The sequence below is a fragment of the Silene latifolia genome, chromosome X (assembly GCF_048544455.1).
Source record: "Silene latifolia isolate original U9 population chromosome X, ASM4854445v1, whole genome shotgun sequence".
In the NCBI taxonomy this organism is placed as follows: Eukaryota; Viridiplantae; Streptophyta; class Magnoliopsida; order Caryophyllales; family Caryophyllaceae; genus Silene; species Silene latifolia.
Window position 1 is genome coordinate 126,050,935 of NC_133537.1, and position 25,274 is coordinate 126,076,208.

The 25,274-nt window shown below is 37.2% G+C and overlaps 1 long non-coding RNA gene and 1 pseudogene across 1 annotated transcript; both read left to right on the forward strand.

Annotated features, from left to right (window-relative positions):
- The first annotated feature begins 400 nt into the window (after window positions 1-400).
- Window positions 401-499, forward strand: LOC141625365 (small nucleolar RNA R71; annotated as a pseudogene).
- Window positions 500-7,389: 6,890 nt separating this feature from the next.
- On the forward strand, window positions 7,390-12,869 carry LOC141621590 (uncharacterized). The gene is made up of 3 exons (XR_012532475.1): window positions 7,390-8,612; window positions 11,868-11,960; window positions 12,460-12,869. It is a non-coding gene; the product is annotated as an uncharacterized LOC141621590 (long non-coding RNA).
- The last annotated feature ends 12,405 nt before the right edge of the window (window positions 12,870-25,274 follow it).

Genomic DNA, 25,274 nt, shown 5'->3' on the forward strand with positions numbered 1-25,274 from the left:
ATCATGTCCCAAAGTTCGAAAATTCTCACACACTTCATTTGGAATAGAAGATGTTGCCACCATGGCATTGACATATTGATGTTGCTTGAATGATTGAGGGGCTTCATTCATCTTGGTTATGGCCTTCTGAAAGTTCAAGTTCATTGTGTCAATACGGGAGCTTAGTTGAGCACACAAATCGGCATTCAATTGTGTGACGGAATCAACTTCATGTCTCCCTCCCCTAGTAGCTTTTCTTGGCCTACTTTATTGAGAGTTGTGAACCGCCATCTCCTCTATCTTTGCCCATGTTTGGTTATCATCTACCTCGGTGAATCTTCCATTAGAACCCATGTTTAGCACATTCCTTGAATCTTCATACAACCCATTCCAAAGTTGTTGGACTAGAAACCATTCGCTTAGCCCATGATGAGGACAAGAGCGACATGTATCTTTGAATCTTTCCCAAGCCTCATATAGAGACTCTTCATCTCTTTGCTTGAACCCGGTGATTTGGGCTCTTAACATGTTGGTTTTCTCCGGAGGGTAGAACTTCTAGTAAAAGGCAAGTGCTAACTTCTTACATGAATCAATTCCAAGAGTGGCCTTGTCTAGGCTCTTTAACTATTCTTTGCGGCTCCGATCAAGGAAAAAGGAAACAATACCCATCGAATTTGGTCTTGAGTTACCCCCGTTTGGGAAATAGTATCACAATAGTCACAAAAAGTCTCGATGTGTAGATGAGGATCCTCACTAGGCATCCCTGCAAATTGACTTCTCTCAACGAATTGTATGAATGCAGATTTGGCAATGCAATTACCGGTCAAGTGAGGTGGTGTTGGAGTACCATTGGGTAGGTTCTCCTCGGTTGGTACGGAATGAGATGAAAATTTAGGCATTTTAGGTTGATTTTGTGGTTGGTTTTGAATTGGGTTCTCCTCTTCTTGTCTTGTAAAAGTGTTGGTAATCTCAACACTATCCGATTGGATGATATCAATGTCGACAAGTTCTCCAATACCCACAATTGTTGAAGTCCCTCTAATAGTTCTTCTACTATTTGTCAAAGTTCTTTCAATCTCGGGATCAATAGGCAAAAGTCCGCCTTGTGATCTCCTAGACATGCAAAAATCAAACAACTAGAAAAGATGTTTTATTACCTTGAGGAGTTTGACTTCCCAAAGGTTAAGAAAGACACAGCTAAAAACAACAAATGATAACAATTCAATTTAACACCGTCCCCGGCAACGGAGCCATTTTTGGTTCGGTTCGAAACTTTGTCGTCTAAGCTCACCAATCAAAACTCTATTTATAATCTCAACAAACTACTCTTAGTAGAGCGGTAATTAAAGGTCGGATACCAAGGGACGGGTATTGTATTGATTTATCGATTGTAAAAAGCTATGTCTTTGGTGTCACAAATTAGGTTTGAGGGTTGCAATCTAAACTACTTGACAAAAGGTAAATAGATAAAAGTAAAGCATAGCAAGCAAATGGGGTTTATAAACAATTGATTAAAGCACTAGGGTATCATGGGTTCATAGGGGAATCATCATAAGATCACATAAACAAGTTTCATAGGTGCAAGCAAATTATTGTTGTAGTGGAATCGTGTTTGTTTATATCTTACAATTCATAGGAAGTTTTGGGACTCGGAGCCGAGTCGGTTAAGACTTTACATCACCAACAAGTTGACTTAATTCTTCCTATTAAGCTATATGCATGGTCTAACAAGCCTTGAGTTGGTTTATGGCTTACAAGTCTTGTTGAATGGATAAGAGAATCGTGTTAGGTTGTCAATCAAGCATTTCATCAAGCATAACATATGCGTAAGTTGAAACTACAACAAGCAAGCAATCATATGAACTTATCAAGTAAAGATCTACCACATGATTAACACCCCTAATCCCCCACTAACCCTAGTTAAGGAACTACTCACTCGTGATCATGGAAAACATGCTAACAATGGTGTCAATCATATTAACAAGTCTAAATATGATGAAAGAGTAAAACAATAAACAAGGATTAAGTAAAGAGTAGAGAAATTGTATCAATTTAGGATGATCAAATAGAAAGTAAAGAATAATAGAAGAAAACTTGATGAATTATGAAGAGTTGTCAATTCTCCAATAAACCCAAATAGTCTTCAAATTACCCAACTAAATCTAAGAACACTTTAATAATTAAGGAAAGATTAAGATGTGATTAAGATTGAATTGTATGATTGGATTGTAGCTTGATGATAATCTCCTAATACAATGGAGTATTAATACTAAGTACAAGTATTAGGGTAACTAAGGGCTTAAATAATGATTAAGTCCCTAAAATGAAGATTAACGTCTTGCAAGTCCTTCATGGAGACGCCCGACCTGCACTTGTTGGACGCTCATGCTGTAAGGAAAAATGCCCGTCCTGCTCAAGGGACGCTCGGGCTGAGTCTTGGGACGCTCATGCTGTAAGGAAAAATGCCCGTCCTGCTCAAGGGACGCTCGGGCTGAGTCTTGGGACACCCGTCACTCCCTTTGGGACGCTCGGGCCGCTTCTGGGACGCCCGTCTTAATGGTTAGCTTGGCTTCTTCTACATTTGGCTACCTTATAATTCGTGGGGATCGTTGAGGAGCCTTGGGGTCCTTCATCATTGCCCATATACTTGTTTTATTGATTTAGGCCTTTAGTATTGGTCTCCTCTTTGTTGCTTGGTCGTTAGATGCGATCCATTGCTCCGTTTTGCTCCATATAAGCAAGGTTAGCAATCCTCTCCTACCAAGGACACAAAACCTCTTAGAATATGCAAAGTAGGAAGCTAAAGATAAGAAACGACCCTAATACATGCAAGAAAGCATAGGAACGAGGCTAGTTATAGGACTAAATGTGCGTAAATACGAGTCACATCACTACGTATCATAAAAATGTAAAAATGTAAGTGTACAACTGAAAATAAGCGTCTTGGATAACTCTTCATGAAATAATAAAAATGTAAATACTTTCTTAAGTTAGGGGGTACTACATATCATATATCATCCATGTTATATTAAAGATGAAATCGATAATTGTCACAAGTATGAGAAATTGGCATACTTAAAATTTCATTTAGTACTAATCATAACCATATCAGTAATTGTAATATTAGAATACTTAAGTTGTAAATGAAGATTCTTTTTTTATAATTAACAACCAATCTTTCCATACAAGCCAATGAGCCATTGTCAAAATCACATCTCATAAACAATTATAACGAGCAAGTTCGCTACTAATCATAAATTTTTAACTCTTTCTTTAAATTAAAGTGCGTCATTTGAAGCAGAAGAAAATATTTCATTATCTTGAAACAATCTTACATTATTCTAATATTAGGTTTTAGTGAAAAAATAGAGATAAATATAAATTAGCAAATATTTCTTAAGTAATTCCATAATATATATCACATCATGAGCAATAGATATTATAGAATTATAAAAAAATCAATTTAGATACTTGGCATTATCACTACTACAAATCCAGGCAACTACAACGCCCCTTTAACAACGAATATTCACGAAAATCACAATAAACGTTGTAGAATGCATGGCGCGAATTTTACTAAAATCAATTACAACGGGTATGGTTATAAAAACCGTTGTTATTAGTTTTAACAACGGGTCACACATGAGGAACCGTTGTTAATAATTTGGCGCAAAATTGGCGCAAAGTTAGTGAAAAGTAATAACAACGGTTATTTTTGAAACCCGTTGTTAAACCTTATTTAACAACGGGTGTTTTCTACAACCGTTGTTAAAACATATTTCACAACGGTTGTTGTTTAATAACCGTTGTCAATACCTTCCATACTATAAACCACACAAACACAAGTCTGCATTGACCACAAAACACAAACCTTAATACACAAACACAAACCCCAGCGACCAAACACAAACACAAAACACACACTTTCTCATCGTCTCTTTCTCTCTTTCTCATCGTCGCTTTATCTTTCGCCGTCACTTTGTTGATTTCATCGTCTCTTTACGTACGTTCTGTAATTATCAGGTTTGTTTCATCGTCATTATTTTATTGTTCTAATTATTTCATTTCAATGTATGTGTTTTTATCGACCATTAGGTTCCGTTCAAAGATCTGCTAATTATTTCATTTCCATGTATGTGTTTCCTATTATTTCATTTCCATCTTCTTTTGCGTCCTTGATCGGATCGAGCATGTTTTAGCGAGTTAGGGTTTGGAGAATATATTGAGATAATGGAAATGCATGTTAGTTGAGATAATGCAATGTATTTATACTAATGTGTGGGTTGAGTTGTTTTTTAATTAATATATATGTTAGGAAGTTGTGCCATATATGTTAGGAAGTTGTGCCATAATCAGATCTTGATGATGACTGATAGATCTATGGAGTTGAAAAAATGGAAGCAAATCAAACAAGCATAACTCAACACTTTCAAAATGATCATTTCATTTAATTTTAAACCAAATACATTACAGCAATTATCAGAAATCAAAAGATGTATAATAAGCAGGAACAACCCCGGTTAAGCGTAAAAAGCGCTTCTCAACCTGCCACCAATCACGCCACTCTGGTATACCGCTAACTTCCGGGTCATTGGCTTCATATTTTGCAATAACAGATTGAATATATGCAAGGACACGACTTGCATGTGGAGATAAGGTTGGAAGAGTACCACTCAACATATCTCTGGCTGCAGCCAAGTTCGATATCAGCCGAGCGAGGGTATGAAGATGATGATGATGATGAGGCTTTGTTGACAAGCCGGACTGCTTCACGCCTCTTAATCCAATAATTCCGTTGATGTTCAAGGGATGCTTTGATTAATGGGTGTTGATCGGCGGAAGCTGCAAGAACCTTCCCATCATCTTCAATCGTTTGTGTAAGCCATTCTTCGTTGTTGATAAAATTAGGGTTCATTGCCATGTTGTTTCAATTAATGAATGTTAGTAAAGGATGCTTTAATATGTTAGTAAAGGATGCTTTAATATTTATAGCTAGTAATATTTAATTTTTTTTTTTTTTTATTTTTTAAGAACAAACAACAACGGTTATTTATAAATAACCCGTTGTTATAACTTTCCCCCCAAAATTGAGTCACACTTTCCACAACGAGTTTTTATACTTAAAACCGTTGTTAATATTTTTAACAACGGTTTCCTTAAAAAAAACCAACCGTTGTTAAAACCTTTTACAACGGACGCTTTAACAACGTCCGCTTTTTTATATAACAACGGTTTTTGACCGTTGTTATAGGTTGTATCTGTAGTAGTGTATTTCAATTTTTATAAATTGGAGTAACTATTATTTTCAATTTATATAAATAGGAGTAACTTTAAAAAATTATCTCACTAATGCATAATGCATATTATGACATTGAAAGGTAATGAGTAAATAAGGTGTTAGGAAAAAAAATTATCCTTTTTTATTTTATTGTTCAATCTCTCATTTTAAATTATCTCAAATTAACTTTCTTGATGGCAAAATGATTTACAATGTTAAGAGTCAAGTGTTGACGTGACTCAATAAGAAAAAAAATTAAAAAAAAATTAGTATTTGGCAACTTGAAAGGCAAATAAATGAGGGGTGTTGATGGTGGGAGACTAGGAGGTCGTGATAGAGGAGGGTCGCGATGGGTGGATAATGATAGGGTAGGGAGCACATAAGTTTACGAGAAGAGTTAAGAGTAACGCGTGGGGCGCGAGAGCGATGGTGGTTTTGTAGGAGGTACCAAATCGGACGTAGGGAATGGTGGACGTAGGAGGGGGTAGAGTAGTTAGAATACGTAAGGCATGAATTATAGGGTGGTGGTTAGTTGGGAGGGGGTGCAGAAATAGGGGTTGAGAGTGACGTCCTGGTCTTAGGTGTTGGCTGCGGTCACCACTGTGGTGAAGGGTTCGGTAGGTCTCGAAGAAGTCGGCCGGTGATGGCGAACGCTGCTTCCAAATGTCCAGGCGATGGTGGGTGGGAGTATACCTGGTAAACGGGTTACCCAAATCGGGTTCGAGTCGGGCTATGTTATTTTGGACTCGGGTCATTTTCGGGTAAACTATATATTATCAAGTTATTCATGGATAATAATCAGTTTAAAACAACAAACATTCGGGTATAATCAGGTTACAACAACAAACATTCGGGTCAGGTTAAGTGGGCCAGGTCAATTCGAGTTTCTGGTCAAGCTTGGGTCTTGAGTTCAGGTGTCAGGTTGGGTACGAGTCGGGTCAATTTTGCCAAGTCTAGCTGGGAGAGGAAATAAGAGATAAAATAGATAATTGAGAAGAGAACAAACAAGAGGGGTAATATAAGATAAAAAAACGTACAAAAAACGAGTAAAATTAAATATATATTGCGTAAATAAATATGTAATGAAATTTACATTAATTTTATATCCACTTTTCATATTTCATCTCTCATATAAGTTAAGAAGTCGAGAAAAAAAAACACAGTGCTTCTAATAACATTAAGCAACATAAACTTATCAAAATTGTATGGCTACACAAAGTAATATTTTATAAAATTTAGTAATTTTACTAAATTCAAAAACTACGTAAGTTTTTACTTTTAATAATGCTTTCTGTTACCACCCGTGCAGTGCACGGGTTCTAAAACTAGTTAGTGTTTAAACCTAGACCGAATCACAACCCATTACATGTTGACCCCATAATCTTGTCCACCTTACTTGGGTGAACCCAAAGACTCTACCTTTTTATCATATTTGTTAAAACTCATTTCATTTATCGTATTTTCTTTATTAATTTGCATTGTCTTACACTTTAGTCAATAGATAAACAATCAGTTTTATTTATTAAGCTAAACTCTGATTCCAACGAGCTAAGTACTAATCCTCGCCATCTTTGTGATTGACACCCAATTTGTACTACTTAAATAGGGTTACTTTATAAATTATTTTTTATAAGGAAATGACGAAAAATATCTATATCAGGGGTTTGTAAAGCCTTTACTGTTGGTCTCCCATTGACTCCTATCTCCTGGCTTATTCAACCCACCACCATTTAATAAAATCGTTAGCAACTCATTCTGTTATCATCTCTCGTCTCCATTTAAATTAGTTATGTATTGCTTAGTGCTTTTGTTTCTTCACTGTTACTCGGACCTTTATGTAATGGTTTGAATTGTCTCATATTGATAAACCTTTACTTTACCAATGTCAAAACTAGCGATAAATGTTGTTGGTCGATTGATTACCTAGGGTTGGTGCAAATAACGAAATTCCTAGACTTGAGCTGCTTATTTTTGCACCTTGATCAACTCCATGATACCTATGAACTAAGAAGAGCTTGGTTGATGGTGATTAGGATCGCCAAGGGGTCCCGGCTGATGTCTTGTATTACGACAATTAATGGAAGTGTGAGTAATCGTGAGGAAAGGCAAAATGGTGTACTGTTATAGTATGTATACTAATCTGCTTTATTTGTCTTAAATTATTTTAATCTTAAATTATCTTTTTTGTTTAATAACCTTCTCCATTTAATGATTCTATCTGAGATTTTTTTTTGGTGGTTACAATTGTTGCTCAAGTAAGTATGGCGGAAGTTGCCCCAAATTTCAGGCTATCGATCGTAGCATTACAGATGCTTTCCCAATATTTAAGCTTGGTCTTCGCTAACTCAAGTCAGTGAAGTGTGAAGTTGTGATTTTGTTCAACAATTAAAGATTGTTGATAATTATTTTTCCTAATCATAGCATTTTAGATACTTATTGTCTCTGAAAATAAAGTACTCCATATGTTATACGGAGTAAGTTTATCGTTTGATTTAGCGTCCTATGAAAGCTGCCCTGATAGCTCTCCTGCTCTGTTTGTTCATGTTGTTTTGTTCAAAGCGCTCATAACTTTGCCTATCAGCTATTCAGAATTCCCAAGGATGAAAGTGGGATGAAAATAAGTTGTACTTTGAGTAACCTGCCTCTCCGTCATTTGGTTTACTCCTCCGTTGCCGACGCTTTTTTCCAGCTTCCTTATTATCTTTTTTTTTTGATAAAATGTAAGTATATATCAAAAGAGAAAAGTCGTCATACAATGGGAAAGGGTCAATATGTCAAACTCGACATTATGACCCATCTCCATTAAACAAGCCCAACAAAAATAAACAAGTCCAAAGGAGACAAGCCCATTTTGGCGGACAAATCTAAACAACAACAAAATAAGATCGAAATCATCAGAATTTTGTTGCATCCAAACCCTAACTTCCGACAACCCTTAGATTACTCCTCTTCCTTCTCCGGTGAAATATCTATCGGTGATCAATGAGCTTTCCCCATTAGCTCAGTAAGCCATACGACATCTCGCCTCTCCAGATTTCCTTTGTCCAGGCCTCAAAACCCCAGTTTCATCTCCTCCACAACACTTTGAGTAAGTTTATGTGGTCTAATAAGTACAAGCTCATGCTTACTCTGGTTTCTTTGATGCCAGATGTGATAGGGACACGAGTTTATTGTAGTTTCGAGACACCCTAGTTGCATTTGGGATAATTTCCTCACAAGCCTCTAATCAATCCAGTTGCTATTGGGCAAGGTGAACCCAATAAAGCTACCAATCATAGCGGTAACTTCCTTGCTATAGGGGCAATAAAATAACAAGTGTCCCATACTTTCAGTTGATCCTCCGCAAATGCAGCAGGTAAAGTCATCACATATAATTTGAAAAGTTTTTTCTTTGTGTTCATGTTCTCATATATCAAAGCTATAAAGCCATATTTCGGTATAGTCCATTTACTAAGCTATGCCACTATACAGTATTTTCCTTATCTCTGAGAAAATCGTAACCCTTACTTATGGTATGCCCATTGTGTGCTTGATTCGTCCATATCTGTTGTTGATAAGCCTGTTGTAAATCTACCTTGACTTGACATATCTTCCTCAAGTACCAAGACGAATTGGTGCTAGGGGAGTAGTCCTGCCAGTTAGAACCTTTAAGATACATATGACCAACCCATTTGACCCATAGCAGATCAGATTTTTTTTGTAATCCACCATACTAGCTTAACAACAACTTCTTTATTCCATAAATATCATTTTTGAGGCCTAAACTCCCCTGTTTCTTTCGTTTGCAAGCTTTATCCCAGGAAACAAGAGGAGATCTCATGAAAACAACACCTTATCCCATAAGAAGTTTCTGCATATTTGCTCAATTCTGTTGATGACCCCATTAGGCAAGATAAACATTTGAGCCCAATCGTTATGCATTGTCTTAAGTACAGACCTTACCAAAACCAATCTCCCAGCATAAGACAGTTTTCTAGCCTCCAATGATCTGATCCTGTTAACTGTCTTGTCAATTAAGGGTTTACAATCATGGGCAGTAACTCTTGAAGTCTTGATATGCACCCCAAGATACTTAAAAGGCAGCTTACCTTCAACCAGACCAGAGATTTGAAGGATATCTTGCTTTAAAGTATGTTGTACTCCATTAAAATACACATTAGATTTACTTTTACTCATCTTGAAACCTGATATAGCTGAAAAAGTAGATAATATCCTTAGGGTAATCATCATTGAAAGGGCATCTCCCTTACTAAAAAGCAAATGGTCATTTGCAAACATTAAGTGAGTCAACTTCATACGTTTGCAGAGGAAATTAAATTTGAAGTTCAGGCTATCAGTTGTACACTTGAGTAGTCTAGTGAGGTACTCTATAAAAATAGTAAATAAAAGAGGGGATAGGGGGTCCCCCTGCCTGAACCCTCTTTGGCCCATAAAAAAACCAAACATATTTCCATTGGGATTGAGTGAGTAACTAGCCGTAGTAACACACTTCATAATCCACCGTCTGAATACATATGTGAATTTAGGTGCAACTAACATTTGATCAAGAAAATCTCATTCAATGGTATCATAAGCCTTCTGAAGGTCCATCTTGATCAGACATCTAAGGGAAACAGCCTGCTTCTCATACATTCTGATTAGGTCCTGACATATGGGAATGTTCTCCATGATACTTCTGCCCTGGATAAAGCCACCCTGATTTTAAGAGACAAGGTCAGGCGGGACAAGAGTCAATATGTTAAAAAGAAGTTTTGAGATGCATTTGTAAATTACATTGCAATAGGCCTATATTCCAACACAGTAGAAAGCCTTTCCACCATAGGGATAAGAGTGGCATTAATATGTTTATGGAGCTTAACAGTATGGAAAAAATCAAATATAGCATGACATACCTTCTCCTCAACTAAGCCCCATGAATCCTTAAAAAATTGACTAGAATACCCATCAGGTCCTCGAGCTTTGTCATTGAGTATATCAAATAATACCTCTTTAATTTCATCATGAGTTAAAGGAGCTAGGCGCTGCTGTGATGAACCGCAATGCAAGTCTTTCCTTTGTGAACCATTGCCTGCTTAACATTTTGAACCTGATTGCTGCAACCTAATAGCATATGGTAATAATCTAGAAAGGCCTTCTAGATGCCTACTTCTTCAGTATAAAGCTTATTTTTATAATCTGTTATCTGATGAATATAATTTTTACATCTTCTTGCCTTGATAATACCATGGAAATATGAAGAATTCGTGTATCCCTCAGTAATTTAGTGAGCTTTTGCCTTCTGTTGCAGAAATTTTATTTTAGCTTCGGATAAAAACAGGGATTGTTTTTTAGCCTCATATTATTGTTTCACTAGTTCCCCATCCCCAGGCTGACAAACCCGTTGCTTCTATATTTGAATCAGTTCAGTCTGTGCTAAATCAGCCCTATTCTCTACATCTGAAAAATGGCTTCTATTGTTCTTCTTTAATATAGGCTTCAATAATTTTAATTTTCTCACCAAACCATACATCTTTGTCCCATTGATTTTTTGTGCCCAACATTTAGCTACACAATCATTAAAGTCTATGGCTTTATTCCACATATTATAGTACTTAAAAGGCCTACTTTTACTATGATTGGAAGCTGCAAGGCTCAATAAACAAGGTGTATGCGCAAAATGACCCTCTAGCAGATAATTGGCAAAATAGTTTGGTTGTTTGATAGACCACTCATGATTCATAAACATCCGATCTAATATGCTGTAAACCCTTCTCTCTAGAGGTTGTTTGTTATTCCAAGTATAAAAGGCTCCAATAGAGTGCATATCACTCATATTACAATCCTCAATGTATTGATGGAAAGGTTCTACTTCAGAAATAGTAATTGTACCTCCCAATCTCTCAAGAGCCTGAGATACACAATTAACACACCCCCCCCCCCCCCCAACAGTCCAGGGACCCATAACCTCAGTAGATATCCTTTTAAGATTAATCCAAATCTCATCTCTCTCATGTATGATCACCAATAAAAGCATACCCCATAGTATTATAATATTTAGTATGACTATTTTTATCAGTGATCAACATATGGATGTATTGGGCATTGTATTCCAATATCATGATCTCAACCAATATGTGGTTCCACAAAACCCAGATCCTTCCACCCTTATAATAAGCAGAATTGGTTGTCACACTCCAATCCTTAAACACTTTATTCACAGTTTAATTAAAGATGTTGAGGCTTAATTTTGGTTTCAAGGAGACCAAAAAAGCCTACATTATTACTAATAAGAAACTTATTTACAAATTGCTGATTCTCCTCCCTATTCATCCCCCTCACATTCCAGAATCCAAAATTTATCATGAAAAAAGATGAAAAGGTTCAATACCATGTTTGTCGATGCTTGCTGGAAGAGAGCTAACTCCACTCAGCACCTCCTTATATGAAGGAGAATGCTACTGACCATTGCCTATATCAACCCCCTGCCTAGTTGCCTTAATTTGTCTGACTGGGGATAAAACCCCACCATCTTTAATTTGAGGCCTAGTCAAAGGATTTTGCACATTATCCATATCTTGCTGCATTTTCAGTTCATGTATCTGTGTTGATGCCTGCTCTGTTGTTTTTGCAGGTTGTGAAGCTGTTGTGGAACTAAGAGTAACTGTCTCATCCTTCTTTTGGACTGGTCTCCATACTTTTTGTGCTAGCTCAGGAACCTTGACAGGTTTGCCCTTCCTGCAATTGTCCATCTCATATCCAAGAAATTTACATTTGGTGCATACACTAGGCTTCCACTCATATTCTATCTTAAGTTTCATTAATTGATGTTTCGCATCCAAGAACCTGGTATAATTAGGGAATTTCTGACCTAATTTCAATTCCACCATAACCCTAGCAAACCCCAACCTAGTTATCTGATTTGTGGCCTCATCACTCTTCATAGAATGACCTACTAGGTTAGCAATCTCTCCTAGGCTTTTACCCCAAAACTTGAGGGGTAACTTATGTATATGAATCCAAGCTGGGACACTCTTGACTTATTCCGTAGTTAACTTCACATTTGATAACCAAGGCCTAACAATCATGGGTTTAATATGAAACAGAAAATGCCCACTCCCTAAGACTGCTTGTCTCATTTCCTCTATTTGGAATCGTACTAAAAATACTCCATTAGATAAAAAAGAGATTTTATCAATTGTATACTTACTCCAAACTCTTTTCAGGAAACCCTCCAATGCTTGCCATGGAAGATTTGCACCAACAATAAAGTCATAGACCACATTCTGCCAATACTCCAACTTATCTTGGACATCAACAACAGTTAACTGAAGTAAATTAGAAGGTTCATCATCAAGAATTTGCATTATCTTCCTCCCATGCCTTTGATACCACACTCCATCAAAATCCTCTTTCTCATCAGAGGCACCATTCTCCTCAATAGTGTCAACCAGTATTTCCTCACCAGGAAGTACTGGAATGCCATTAATTTCATGTATACTTTTTGTTTTTAGTCCTTCCTCTACATTTGGGCCTTGTATTTTCCTTTTTTTCTCAGATCTGATTGCATTTGATGTAGAAGAATGACTAGTACTGTGATGATAAGCATATTTCTTATGTCTATCAATTGTCATGATCAAATTAATCAAGCATAATCCAATAACCTAGGCTGACGGCATCATTTCTCTCTACCTCTAGGGTTTTGGCTCTATTACCGGTAGCTGATTCTCCACTTTTCCCTTTTCCTTTAATTGTCTGACCATTAATTTGTTTTTCTTGATTTCTTGATTTTAAAATGTACCTGTTTAGTTTTAACTGAATTTACTAAGCAAATATTTTTATAATGATTTTAAAATGTCGCGCCATATACTTACACCAAAATCAAATTGTATCTTCTTATTTTTAGATAAGATAGCCCACACTTTTCTTTAGTATGAAGAACTTGAAGGTTTGCTAAATAATGGTGAGTTCCCCTAATCTTTAATCGTCCCTCTTTTTTCTCATCTTCATTGCTTTTATTAAGATGCAATGCTTTTTATTGTGCTGAGATTTAGTGTCAATATTTTTGATTTATCGTCAATGATTGGATATTTATGTAACTTCTAATTAGACTTGTTTTCAATGTTGGATGATTTAGATGGTTTTAATGTGACTATCTTTGATTTATCATCAACTACCTTTTCTATTTGACAAGATCTTTGGAAGTTACATTCTTCACCGTCTTTCTAAAGAGGCTTATGGATGTTTATTTTCATGTCACTTTTACAGGCAGATAGTCAAGTAACAAAAAAGTAGTATTATCAAAATTTATATTATTCTTTTCTGAAATAAAGAGATGGTAATTTTATGTCTTTTTGAAGATTCGCTTCTTGAATGGAGCTTTATGGTTGATTTGGTAATAGTGGAGTCTACCTGGTATGAGAAATTCGATGATTATAGGATGAGCGATGAGTAGAGTGTAACACCCCCATATACCAAGGTGTCTTACCAAGGACCACCCTAGTATATAAAGGTGCTACCATATCGGTTGCCCGAGGTAAATTATATCAAATAGACCATCCAAGAACGTTTATTAAAAGATATAATTGTTTAAACAAGATAAAACTGAAGTTAGCCAAAATTGTTTACAACCAAAACTATCAAAAGTACTAATGTATACCTGTCAGCGGAAGCTAGCTAAGCGATCGACGATGACTCGACTCCCATCCAAACCCACAAGCTATCCACAGCCAAACCTGCTCAATCAACTGCTCACCATCCCCGAATGGATCACCACAGTTTTGAAAACATAACCGAGGTCAGTTAACTGTATAATCAAGATAAAGTGAAATCTTTGATTAAGACACTTGTCCTTAAACTGCAAGAAGATGATAGATATAGGAAAGCTTAAATCAATGAGCTGGAGTCTCAAATAGCTCGGTTAGCAGCTGAGTCGAACATTAGGCACTCTGAGAAGGTATACGCTACCTACACCGATAGCAGTCTTCCTTATGAAGGACGTGGATTGCCTATTGACGACAATAATATGTATGACTCAGAATACGAAGATCTATTTGAAAACGAAGCATTTCTTGAAGATTTCTGCATTGTACAGCGATGTACACTCGATCGAACTAGTCACAGTGTTCGATCGAGTGCATTATTCGAGGAAGTGTTCGATAAAGCATAAACTACCACTCGATCGAACTGTCTTTATAAGGAAGACCTCGATCGAGCAGATCATGATGTTCGATCGAGTAATATTCAGGAGGAGAGTCTTTGATCGAGTACACTCTTTGCTCGATCGAACATAATGGCCACAGAGAGCATTGATATGTCATCTTAGTTCGTTTTGGATGACGATTTTGATGAAGATAATGGCTATGGTGAATTTCCCATTTGGAAAGCGGAGTTGGATGCTCTTGAAGCTACGATATACGGGACATAACCAACCAAGGAAGGGAATGAGAAGGTAGCTGAGTCAGTGGCTATTCCTAGCGCGGAAGAGGTAATGTATTCTTTTGTTAATGATTCCGACGTTAGGAGCGACCAACCTAAAGTAATTAACGATAATTTTATTATTATTGGTATAAATCGTATACTACCTCATATGACTTATGCTTTATATTTCAATACTCTACCCCCTCCCGGTTGGACGAATAAGTTAACAATTTTTCACCATACTTGTCATCAGAAATTCGTTAAGTTAAGACGGTACTTTAGATTTCTTTTAAATGCTCCTAAGCTCTCTTATTTTCCACCGACGGTTAATTTGAGCATTTATATTCCGCCCGTAGCTAGAGGGAAGAATTATTTTGTGGATAAATTTAGGAGCTGTCATAGGAAATTCGTTAGGCTTAAACGGATGCACATTTCAATTTCCTATATTATTATTCTATTATGGTGCTACTTACAGTTTTGTGTAGCACGTGTGCAGTTATTTGATCGGCTGGTGTGTGCTTTGAGCTATTTTGACTGGGCTCAATTGGAAAGGCTGGCTGAAGAAAAGATGGTCGAGCTGGGACCTATCTGAAACTAGCGTTGTCTGGGAGGCAACCCGGAGTTTAAATTTTTAGTTGATTTAATTTTAAGTTTCTGTTGTGTGTGTAATAATTGGTTTTTACAACCATAAGTTGTGATTAATCTAGGCTTGGTTTTTGGGTCGTATTTGTGGTTACTATTTGCGTCTTTGCAGGTGTTTCCTTGACGCCTAAGAGCTACGCAATCAGGAGCTTTCGATCTAGCAATTTTCTACTCGATCGAGTGACTACCTCCCTCGATCGAACGTTTGCCCACCTCGATCAAGCATCCACGGAAACTACCATTTCGATCGAGTAATTTCATTTCCTCGATCGACCGCTTGTGCAGCCCAGTGTCCTCGATCGGGCACTATATCTTCCTGTGACGTTTCCTGTGACGCTGTTCTAGAGTTGTTTCTGACCTCCCATGTTACTGGCTGGTTTGGGGAGGTCCCTACTTCGCGTATTTTTGTGAGTTTTTCGCATCTACACTCTCTCCTTTTTAGTTTGTGTTTCCTTTCCCTATTTTTGAGTACAATGAGGGCATTGTACGGTTTGGTTTGGGGAGGTTATGCATCTATATCTATGTCTGCATGTCGTTTTATTGCATTTCTGTTATCACGTTTAATTTCTGTATGCATTGTTGTTTATTTTTATAAAATTCAAAAATCTAATATAAATTAAAATTGAATCAAATAAAAATTTCACGTTTATTTTAGCATATAGGTTGAGTCAGAACGGTGGGTTTCAATGATAAAATTGCACTATAATTTGTCCTTTTTACTTAAGCCTTGCATTAAACTATTATATCTTTAGCTTTGTCTTCTGCATATCTACGAGTTAATGTTAATATTCAGCTGAACGAATAGACTTAACCTGAAAATTTTGGCAACCTATTTATAATTTCTAAGATTTAGAGCCTTATATACTGGTGTCATTTATGACCAGTTTCATATAGGATTGTGAGTAGTATACTCCTTGCATAACATGTTCATTAATTTGCACGTATATGAAATTCAATTGCATTTTGCCTAAATACATTCGGGTTTGTGGTTGGTGTCACATGTAGGGAGGTGCTTACATTCCCTTTTCTTTCATTTTTATCTATTTAACTCCACATTAGCCAACTTTGCGTGTTGACCCTTAACTACATTCCAAATTTAGCCTGCCTTGTCAAGCTAGTTAGTGTATGTTTTTGCGGTATTTTATCTATTGATCCGAGTTTGGTTTGTATTGAGATGATTTGGAGTTGGTAATTTATGAAGAAGAAGGAGGATGAGATGAAAAAGAAGTTGAGAAAAAAAGTAATGAAAAAAAAAAACAGAAAGATGAAAAAAAACCGTGAAAAAGAAAAAAAAAAGAATAAAGAAGAAAAAATTGACGAAACGGTTTCTCCTATGCATTATTTCTATCTTATGAGGAGTATATAGTTGGTTAGTGAGCCGTTGTGCCAAAATAAAGGCACTTGTGCTTAGTTTTGAGATGGATTAAGAATCAGACGTTGTCACTTGGTTTGATCAGGTTGCTAGCTTGACTATTAGCCTCACATTTCCATAAATGTTTTGCCTTTTCTTATCCATAGCCTCACTTTCCCATAATTTTTTTAAGCCCTCGGCTGTGACGGACCTTGTTTGGTTGCAATGTATGTGTACGGTAGCTAGAATTGTCTGTCATATTAGCTGCAAGCATGTTTATGTGGGTCGTAGTTTAGGTGAGCGACTATTTTTCATCTTCTCTTACAATTCATATGCTTACCCTTTACTTCATGAGAGAAGAGTGACCCGTGTGAGTCCATCATTAAAGGTCTTGCAAGGTCGACGGTTCAGCTTTATTATAAACATCTTACAACTCGGTTGCATTTGACTATTTCGATATAAGTGTTAGTTCGTTTGCATTAAATTGGCTTGAGTCGGCATTTGTAGCTAGCTCTGAGCTATCTTTTTCGTTCCATTAGTTTGCATTTATTTTACTCGAGGACGAGTAAAGGTTCGGTTTGGGGAGATTTGATACGTGCATTTTTTATAGTCTTTTTAAGTCTCCAATGCACGTATTTCTATGCGATTCTCGTAGTTCTATGCTACGAAATGGCCCGAATATTCTACTTTGGTTTGTGTTGCTTTATTTGCAGGAATAGACCCAGGAGTAGCGAATTCGAGCCTAGAACTGTCCTTTTTGCTTGCATTTAGAAGGTGAGTGGATTTGGAGTGGAAATACTGCTGTTATGGGACACGTAAAGTCATTTCAGAAGCTGAATCAAGCAAGTCATAGCTGGAATAACGACTGATGAGTTGGCTGAGTTGAAGTCCTTCGATCGAAGGCTTTTATTGCTCGATCGAGTATTCTGAAGAGGAGAAGACCTCGATCGAATGAAATCATTGTTCGATCGAAGTGTGCTTTTTAAGGAATCCTCGATCGAGTACTTTTGTACCTCGATCGAGAGGTTTTTGCAGGAATTTGCTCGATCGAGTGTTTCTAATCTACTCGATCAAGTGATTGGCTATTGGACGCGGGCTTTTGTCTTATTATTGTGTCTTAGGTCGAATAAGAATATTTCTCTTATATAAGGAGAAACATAATTAGGTTTTAGGAAAAAAACTTTGATTCTGCATTAGTCAGACGCTTATTTCTTCCTTTCCGGATCTGAATTTGTAATTTCTCCTTCTCCCTTATTCTAGTATTAATTTCCCTTCCTCTCATCTTTTTATTATGCTTGTTGTTACTCTATCTTTCTCTACCATTTTACTCTTCGTCATGTTTAGCTAATTCTCCCGCTAGGATTTAGGGGATTCAATGAATTATTGTTAGTTGCTAATTAGGTTTACGGATCTTTCGTTGCTATCGTGTCTTTGTTGTTAATCACTGTAATTAATTGTAATTAGCTGCTTGAATCGATGCATTTAGCTAATTGATTTGCTAAGCCTTAACCTAGACCGGAAGGTTGGAAGTGGTGAGACTTGTAGTGAACATTAGGATGCTTTAGTGAGGGCGGAAGCTAAGCTAATAGTGTTTTAGAGTGAATTGAGACCGGAAGGAGATATTCGATGCTCCTTAGAATGGTACACGCGACTGATCTGTGACCTAAACTGTTACCATCTGATATTCATTGATGATTCGACAATCCTAGTTCTCTCTCTCTCATTGTCAATCTCTCTTATTCTTTTCTCTTGCTTTAATCTTATTTAGTTTAGTTTAAATAATTTAAACTCCCCAAATTGTGACCGTAGACAGATCGAATTCACAAGTAGATAGTGATCGCCTCCCTATGGAGATCGACCCTACTTACCGCTGACTTTCGTTAGTAGTACTTAGGTATTTTTTTTTGGTACTGAAACGACGGTATCACTAAATGCATCGATTCAAGCAGCTAATTACAGTTAATTGCAGTGATTAACAACAAAGACAAGATAGCAACGAAAGATCTATAAACCTAATTAGCAACTAACAATAATTCATTGAATCCCCTAAATCCTAGCGGGAGAATTAGCTAAACATGACGAAGAGTAAAACGGTAGAGAAATATAGAGTAATAACAAGCATAATAAAAATATGAGAGGAAGAGAAATTAATACTAGAATAAGGGAGAAGGAGAAATTACAAATTCAGATCCGGAAAGAAAGAAATAAGCGTCGGACTAATGCAGAATCAAAGTTTTTTCCTAAAACCTAATTATGTTTCTGCTTATATAGGAGAAAGATTATTATTCGACCTAAGACACAATTATAAGACAAAAGCCCGCGTCCAATAGCCAATCACTCGATCGAGCATATTAGAAACACTCGATCGAGCAAATTCCTGCAAAAACCTCTCAAGGTACAGAAGTACTCGATCGAGGAACCCTTAAAAAGCACACTTCGATCGAACAAAGATTTCCTTCGATCGAGGTCTTCTCCTCTTCAGAATACTCGATCGAGCAATAAAAGCCTTTGATCAAAGGACTTCAACTCAGCCACCTCATCAGTCGTTAGTTCCAGCTATGACTTGCTTGATTCAGCTTCCGAAATGACTTTACGCGTCTCATAACAGCAGTATTTCCGCTCCAAATCCATTCACCTCCTAAATGCAAGAAAAAAGGACAGTTCCAGTCTCGAATCCGCTACTCCTTGGTCTATTCCAACAAATAAAGCAAAGCAAACCAAAGTAGAATATTCGGGGCATTTTGTAGCATAGAACTATGAGAATCGCATAGAAATACGTGCATAAGAGACTTAAAAAGACTATAAAAAATGCACGTATCAAATCTCCCCAAACCGAACCTTTACTCGTTCTCGAGTAAACTAAATGCAAGCTAATGGAACGGAAAAGATAGCTCAGAGCTAGCTACAAATGCCCACTCAAACCAATTTAGTGCAAACGAACTAACACTTATAGCGAAACAGTCAAATGCAACTGAGTTGTAATTTATTTATAATAAAGCTCAACCGTCGACCTTGCAAGACCTTTAATGATGGACTCTCATGGGTCACTCTTCTCTCATAAATCAAAGGGTAAGCATATGAATTGTAAGAGAAGAAGAAAAATAGTCGCTCACCTAAACTACGACCCACATAAATATGCTTGCAGCTAATATGACAGACAATTCTAGCTACCATACATATACATTCCAACCAAACAAGGTCCGTCACAGCCGAGAGCTTACAAAAGGTATGGGAAAGTGAGGCTATGGGTTAGAAAAGGCAAAACATTTATGGAAATGTGAGGCTAATAGTCAAGCTAGCAACTTGATCAAACCAAGTGACAACGTCCGATTCTTAATCCATCTCAAAACTAAGCACAAGTGCCTTTATTTTGGCGCAACAGCTCCTTAACCAACAATATACTCCTCATAAGACAGAAATAATGCATAGGAGAAACCGTTTCGTCAATTTTCCATTCTTTTTTCTTTTTTTTTTCTTTTTCACGGTTTTTTTTTTCATATTTCTGTTTTTTTTTTTCATTTCTTTTTTTTTCTCAACTTCTTTTTCATCTCATCCTCCTTCTTCTTCATAAATTACCAACTCCAAATCATCACAATAGAAACTAAACTCGGATCAATGGACAAAATACCGCAAAAACATACACTAACTAGCTTGACAAGGCAGGCTAAATTTGGAATGTAGTTAAGGGTCAACATGCAAAGTTGGCTAATGTGGAGTTAAATGAGTAAAAATGAAAGAAAAGGGAATGTAAGCACCTCGCTACATGTGACACCAACCACTAACCCGAATATATGTGGGCAAAAAGCAATTGAATTTCATATATGTGCAAATTAATGAACATGTTATGCAGCGAGTATACTACTCACAATCCTACTTGAAACTGGTCATAAATGACACCAGTTTATAAGGCTCTAAATCTTAGAAATTATAAGTAGGTTGCCAAAATTTTCAGGTCAAGTCTATTCGTTCAGCTGAATTTTAACATTAACTCGTAGATATGCAGAAGACAAAGCTATTATATCTTTAGCTTTGTCTTCTGCATATCTACGAGTTAATGTTAAAATTCAGCTGAACGAATAGACTTGACCTGAAAATTTTGGCAACCTACTTATTTTTTTTTTTGCTAAAATTCTAATATATACCCTCACATTTTAGCAAAAAAAAAATAAGTAGGTTGCCAAAATTTTCAGGTCAAGTCTATTCGTTCAGCTGAATTTTAACATTAACTCGTAGATATGCAGAAGACAAAGCTAAAGATATAATAGTTTAATGCAAGGCTTAAGTAAAAAGGACAAATTATAGTGCAATTTCGTCATTGAAATCCACCGTTCCGACTCAACTTATATGCTAAAATAAACGTGAAATTTTTTTTGATTTAATTTTAATTTTTATGAGATTTTTGAATTATATAAAAATAAACAACAATGCATACAGAAATTAAACGTGATAACAGAAATGCAATAAAATGACATGGAGACATAGATATGGATGCATAACCTCCCCAAACCAAACCGTACAATGCCCTCATTCTACTCAAAAATAGGGAAAGGAATTGCAAACTAAAAAGGAGAGAGGGTAGATGCGGAAAACTCACAAAAATACGCGAAGTAGGGACCTCCCCAAACCAGCCAGCAAAATGGGAGGTCACAAACAGCTCTAGAACAGCGTCACACGAAGCGAATCAAACAAGCTTACTCGACGGCACTCGATCGAGAAGATATAGTGCCCGATCTAGGACACTGGGCTGCACAAGCGGTCGATCGAGGAAATGAAATTACTCGATCGAAATGGTAGTTTCTGTGGATTCTTGATCGAGGTGGGCAAACGTTTGATCGAGGGAGTTAGTCACTCGATCGAGTACAAAAATGCTTGATCGAAAGCTCCTGATTGCGTAGCTCTTAGGCGTCAAGGAAACACCTGCAAAGACGCAAATAGCAACCACAAATATGACCCAAAAACCAAGCCTAGATTGTTCACAGCCTATGGTTGTAAAAACCAATTATTACACACGCAACAGAAACTTAAAATTAAATCAACTAAAAATTTAAACTTCGGTTTGCCTCCCGGACAGCGCTGGTTTCAGATAGGTCCCAGCTCGATCATCTTTTCTTCAGCCAGCCTTTCCAATTGAGCCCAGTCAAAACAGCTCAAAGCACGCAGCAGCCATCAAATAACTGCGCATGTGCTACACAAAACTGTAAGTAGCACCATAATAGAATAATAATATAGGAGATTGAAATGTACATCCGTTTAAGGCTAACGAATTTCCTATGACAGCTCCTAAATTTATCCACAAAATAATTCTGCCCTCCAGCTACATGCGGAATATAAAAGCTCAAATTAACCGTCGGTGTAAAATAAGAGAGCTTAGGAGCATTTAAAAGAAATCTAACGTACCGTCTTAACTTAACGAATTTTTGATGACAAGTACGGTGAAAAACTGTTAACTTATTCGTCCAACCGGGAGGAGGTAGATTATTGAAATATAAAGCATAAGTCATATGAGGTAGTATACGATTTATACCAATAATAATAAAATTATCGTTAATTAGCTCAGGTTGGTCGCTCCTAACATTGGAATCATTAACAAAAGAATACATTACCTCTTCCGCGCTAGGAATAGCCACCGACTCAGCTACCTTCTCATTCCCTTCCTTGGTGGGTTCTGTCCCATATATCGCAGCTTCAAGAGCATCCAGCTCGGCTTTCCAAATGGGAGATTCACCATAACCATTATCTTCAACAAAATCGTCATCCAAAACAAACCAAGATGACATATCAATGCTCTCCGTGGCCATTATGTTCCATCGAGCAAAGAGTGTACTCGATCGAAGACTCTCCTTCTGAATATTACTCGATCGAACATCATGATCTGCTCGATCGAGGTCTTCCTCATAAAGACAATTCGATCGAATGGTAGTTTATTCTCGATCGAACACTTCCTCAAATAATGCACTCGATCGAACACTATGACTAGTTCGATCGAGTGTACGTCGTTGTACAGTGCATAAATCTTCAAGAAATGCTTCGTTTTCTGATAGATCTTCGTATTCCGAGTCATAAATATTATTTTCGTCAATAGTCAATCCAGGTCCTTCATAAGAAAGACTGCTATCGGTGTAGGTAGCGTATACCTTCTCTGAGTGCCTAATGTTCGACTCAGCTGCTAACCGAGCTATTTGAGACTCCAGCTCATTGATTTGAGCTTCCTTATATCTATCATCTTCTTGTAGTTTAAGTGCAAGTGTTTTAATCAAAGATTTCACTTCAGCAATCGCTTCTTTCTGTTTATCAGGAGGAGGAGCTTGTTGTTGCGGGGGCCAACGAATGGAGGCTTTTGATAGCCTCGTTGCTGAAGTGGATGTGGCGGCACATATGCAAAGGATCGACTACCTTGTCTATGCTGCCTAAACGCATAGACTTCGTCGTTTCCTGTCAAGCAAATAACAGCATTGTGCCCAATAGTACCACATCTCTCACAGTAAACCACCTGTTGCGCCATAAGATGGAACATAGGTGGAAGATCAAAGGTACTTGATGCGTGTCTTTTATATAATGTTTTACATCCTATTTTCCACGCATTTCAGAGCTCATTCGCGTAGTTTAAGCTGCCATTTCCCCTATTTCCGTCTACTTTCGTGTTTTTGTACATTATTGCAGAAATGTGAAGAATTCAACGGAAATCGAGCTAAATCCGTCCCTGAGTATCCTGCATTGCATTTGACGTGAACTATTCGCTTAAGGAACGAGCTTGGTGCGCAATCCAAGGCCCAAAAGACAATCCACGAGATTATAGAAGTCAAGTAGCAGCTAAAGCAGTCGATCGACCACTGCCTTCGGTCGATCGACCAACCATCGGGTTCCAGAGGCTACTGTACACTGCTATTCAGTCGATCGACCGGTCACTTCAGTCGATCGACCAAGACGCTATTCCAGACGAGGATTAAAAGATCGAGATTTATCAAGCCCATGAGTTATTAGGTTTAGGAATTATGTTACGTATACTTTCTATATAACGTAACCTAGTTCGACAGATACAAGGATCCAGTTTTTTATCAGGTTTTACATAAAGTTTTACATATAGTTCTTTCGAAATAATTAGGGTTGGAGATTATTTTCGGTATTGAATACAATTCGCTTTGTCATTCGGCTTTGTTCTTTTCCTTCGCAATTCACACGGTACTCTCTGGTTTTATTCTGTTATTTTATTTTCGTTCGTAGTTGTCAAATTGCTAGATCAGTTCCCAAGCCGAATTGCCATCTTTTGTTAATTGTTTATTTTACCGTTTTAAGCATGAATTCCGTAGTTTTAATCCTTAATATTATTGTTGCCTTTAATTTCAGTATGAGTAGCTAATTTATTCGTGCTAGGATGTAGGGGAATTATAGTGTAGGCGGCAATATATGAACACGGCCTTATTCGCGTGTTGGTCGATCGACCGCCATGCCTGGTCGATCGACTGACCACGTGAGGTTTTATTTTCGTTTTAATTGTTTTAATTCTTCATTCGATGAATCGAGTGCACACGACTAGTTGAATGCTTAGGATATGACCGACCCATTAGATCGAGAGATAGGGACAGTTGTTAGATCACCAATTAAAATGACTAAACTATGCTGAGATCGAAAGATAGGTAAAGTTTAGACCGTTAGTCACTTTTCAGGACGAAAGTTAGTATTAGTGATATTAGGGACCTATAGCGAGATCGAAAGATGCTATTTGTTAAGAGTGGACCGAGAGGACCTCTTTATTTCCCGCCTCATGTGTTTGATTTAGACCTGTTTAGTATGTTGCCGCCGAAACTATAACGAACCGACCATCCTAGTACCCTTTTTATACTTGATTTCATCTAATTGCTTTGTTTACTTTATTTTATTGCTCATTAGCTATAGACCAATTCAATCAAACCCCCACCTTATTGTTACCTTAGACCGAATTTAAACAACTAGAAATTACGTCTGCCTCTCTGTGGTTCGACCCGACTGCCACTAGCTATAGTTGTAGTTGGAGATTATAAATTTATTTTTGACACCTCACGACGGGTATCAGTACTCAAGCCTTCCCTTTGATGATCTTTTACCTCGAACTGTCTAGGTAGGACCTGTAGGGCCTATCAAAACAACACTAGAGAAAAAGATGAGAACTGCCTCAAGGAATAAATCCCTTGAGGCTAAAGACAAATAAAAAGAAACAAGTAAATAAAATAGTTGCCTGCCCAGCAACGGCGCCAAAATATAATACTGTCATTTCAGTACCAAAAATAAATACCTAAGTACTACTAACGGAAGTTAGCGGTAAGTAGGGTCGATCTCCACCGGGAGGCAGCCACTATCTACTTGTCAATTCGATCTGTCTACGGTCACAATTTAGGGTGTTTAAATTATTTAAACTAAACTAAATGAGATTAAAGCAAGAGAAAAGAATAAGAGAGATTGACAATAGAAGAGAGAGAACTGGGATTGTCGGGTCATCAATGAATGTCAGATGGTCATAGTTTAGGTCACAGATCAGTCGCGTGTACCAGTCTAAGGGGCAGCGAATATCTCCTTCCGGTCTCAATTCACCCTAAAACACTATTAGCTTAGCTTCCGCCCTCACTAAAGCATCCTAATGTTCACTGCAAGTCT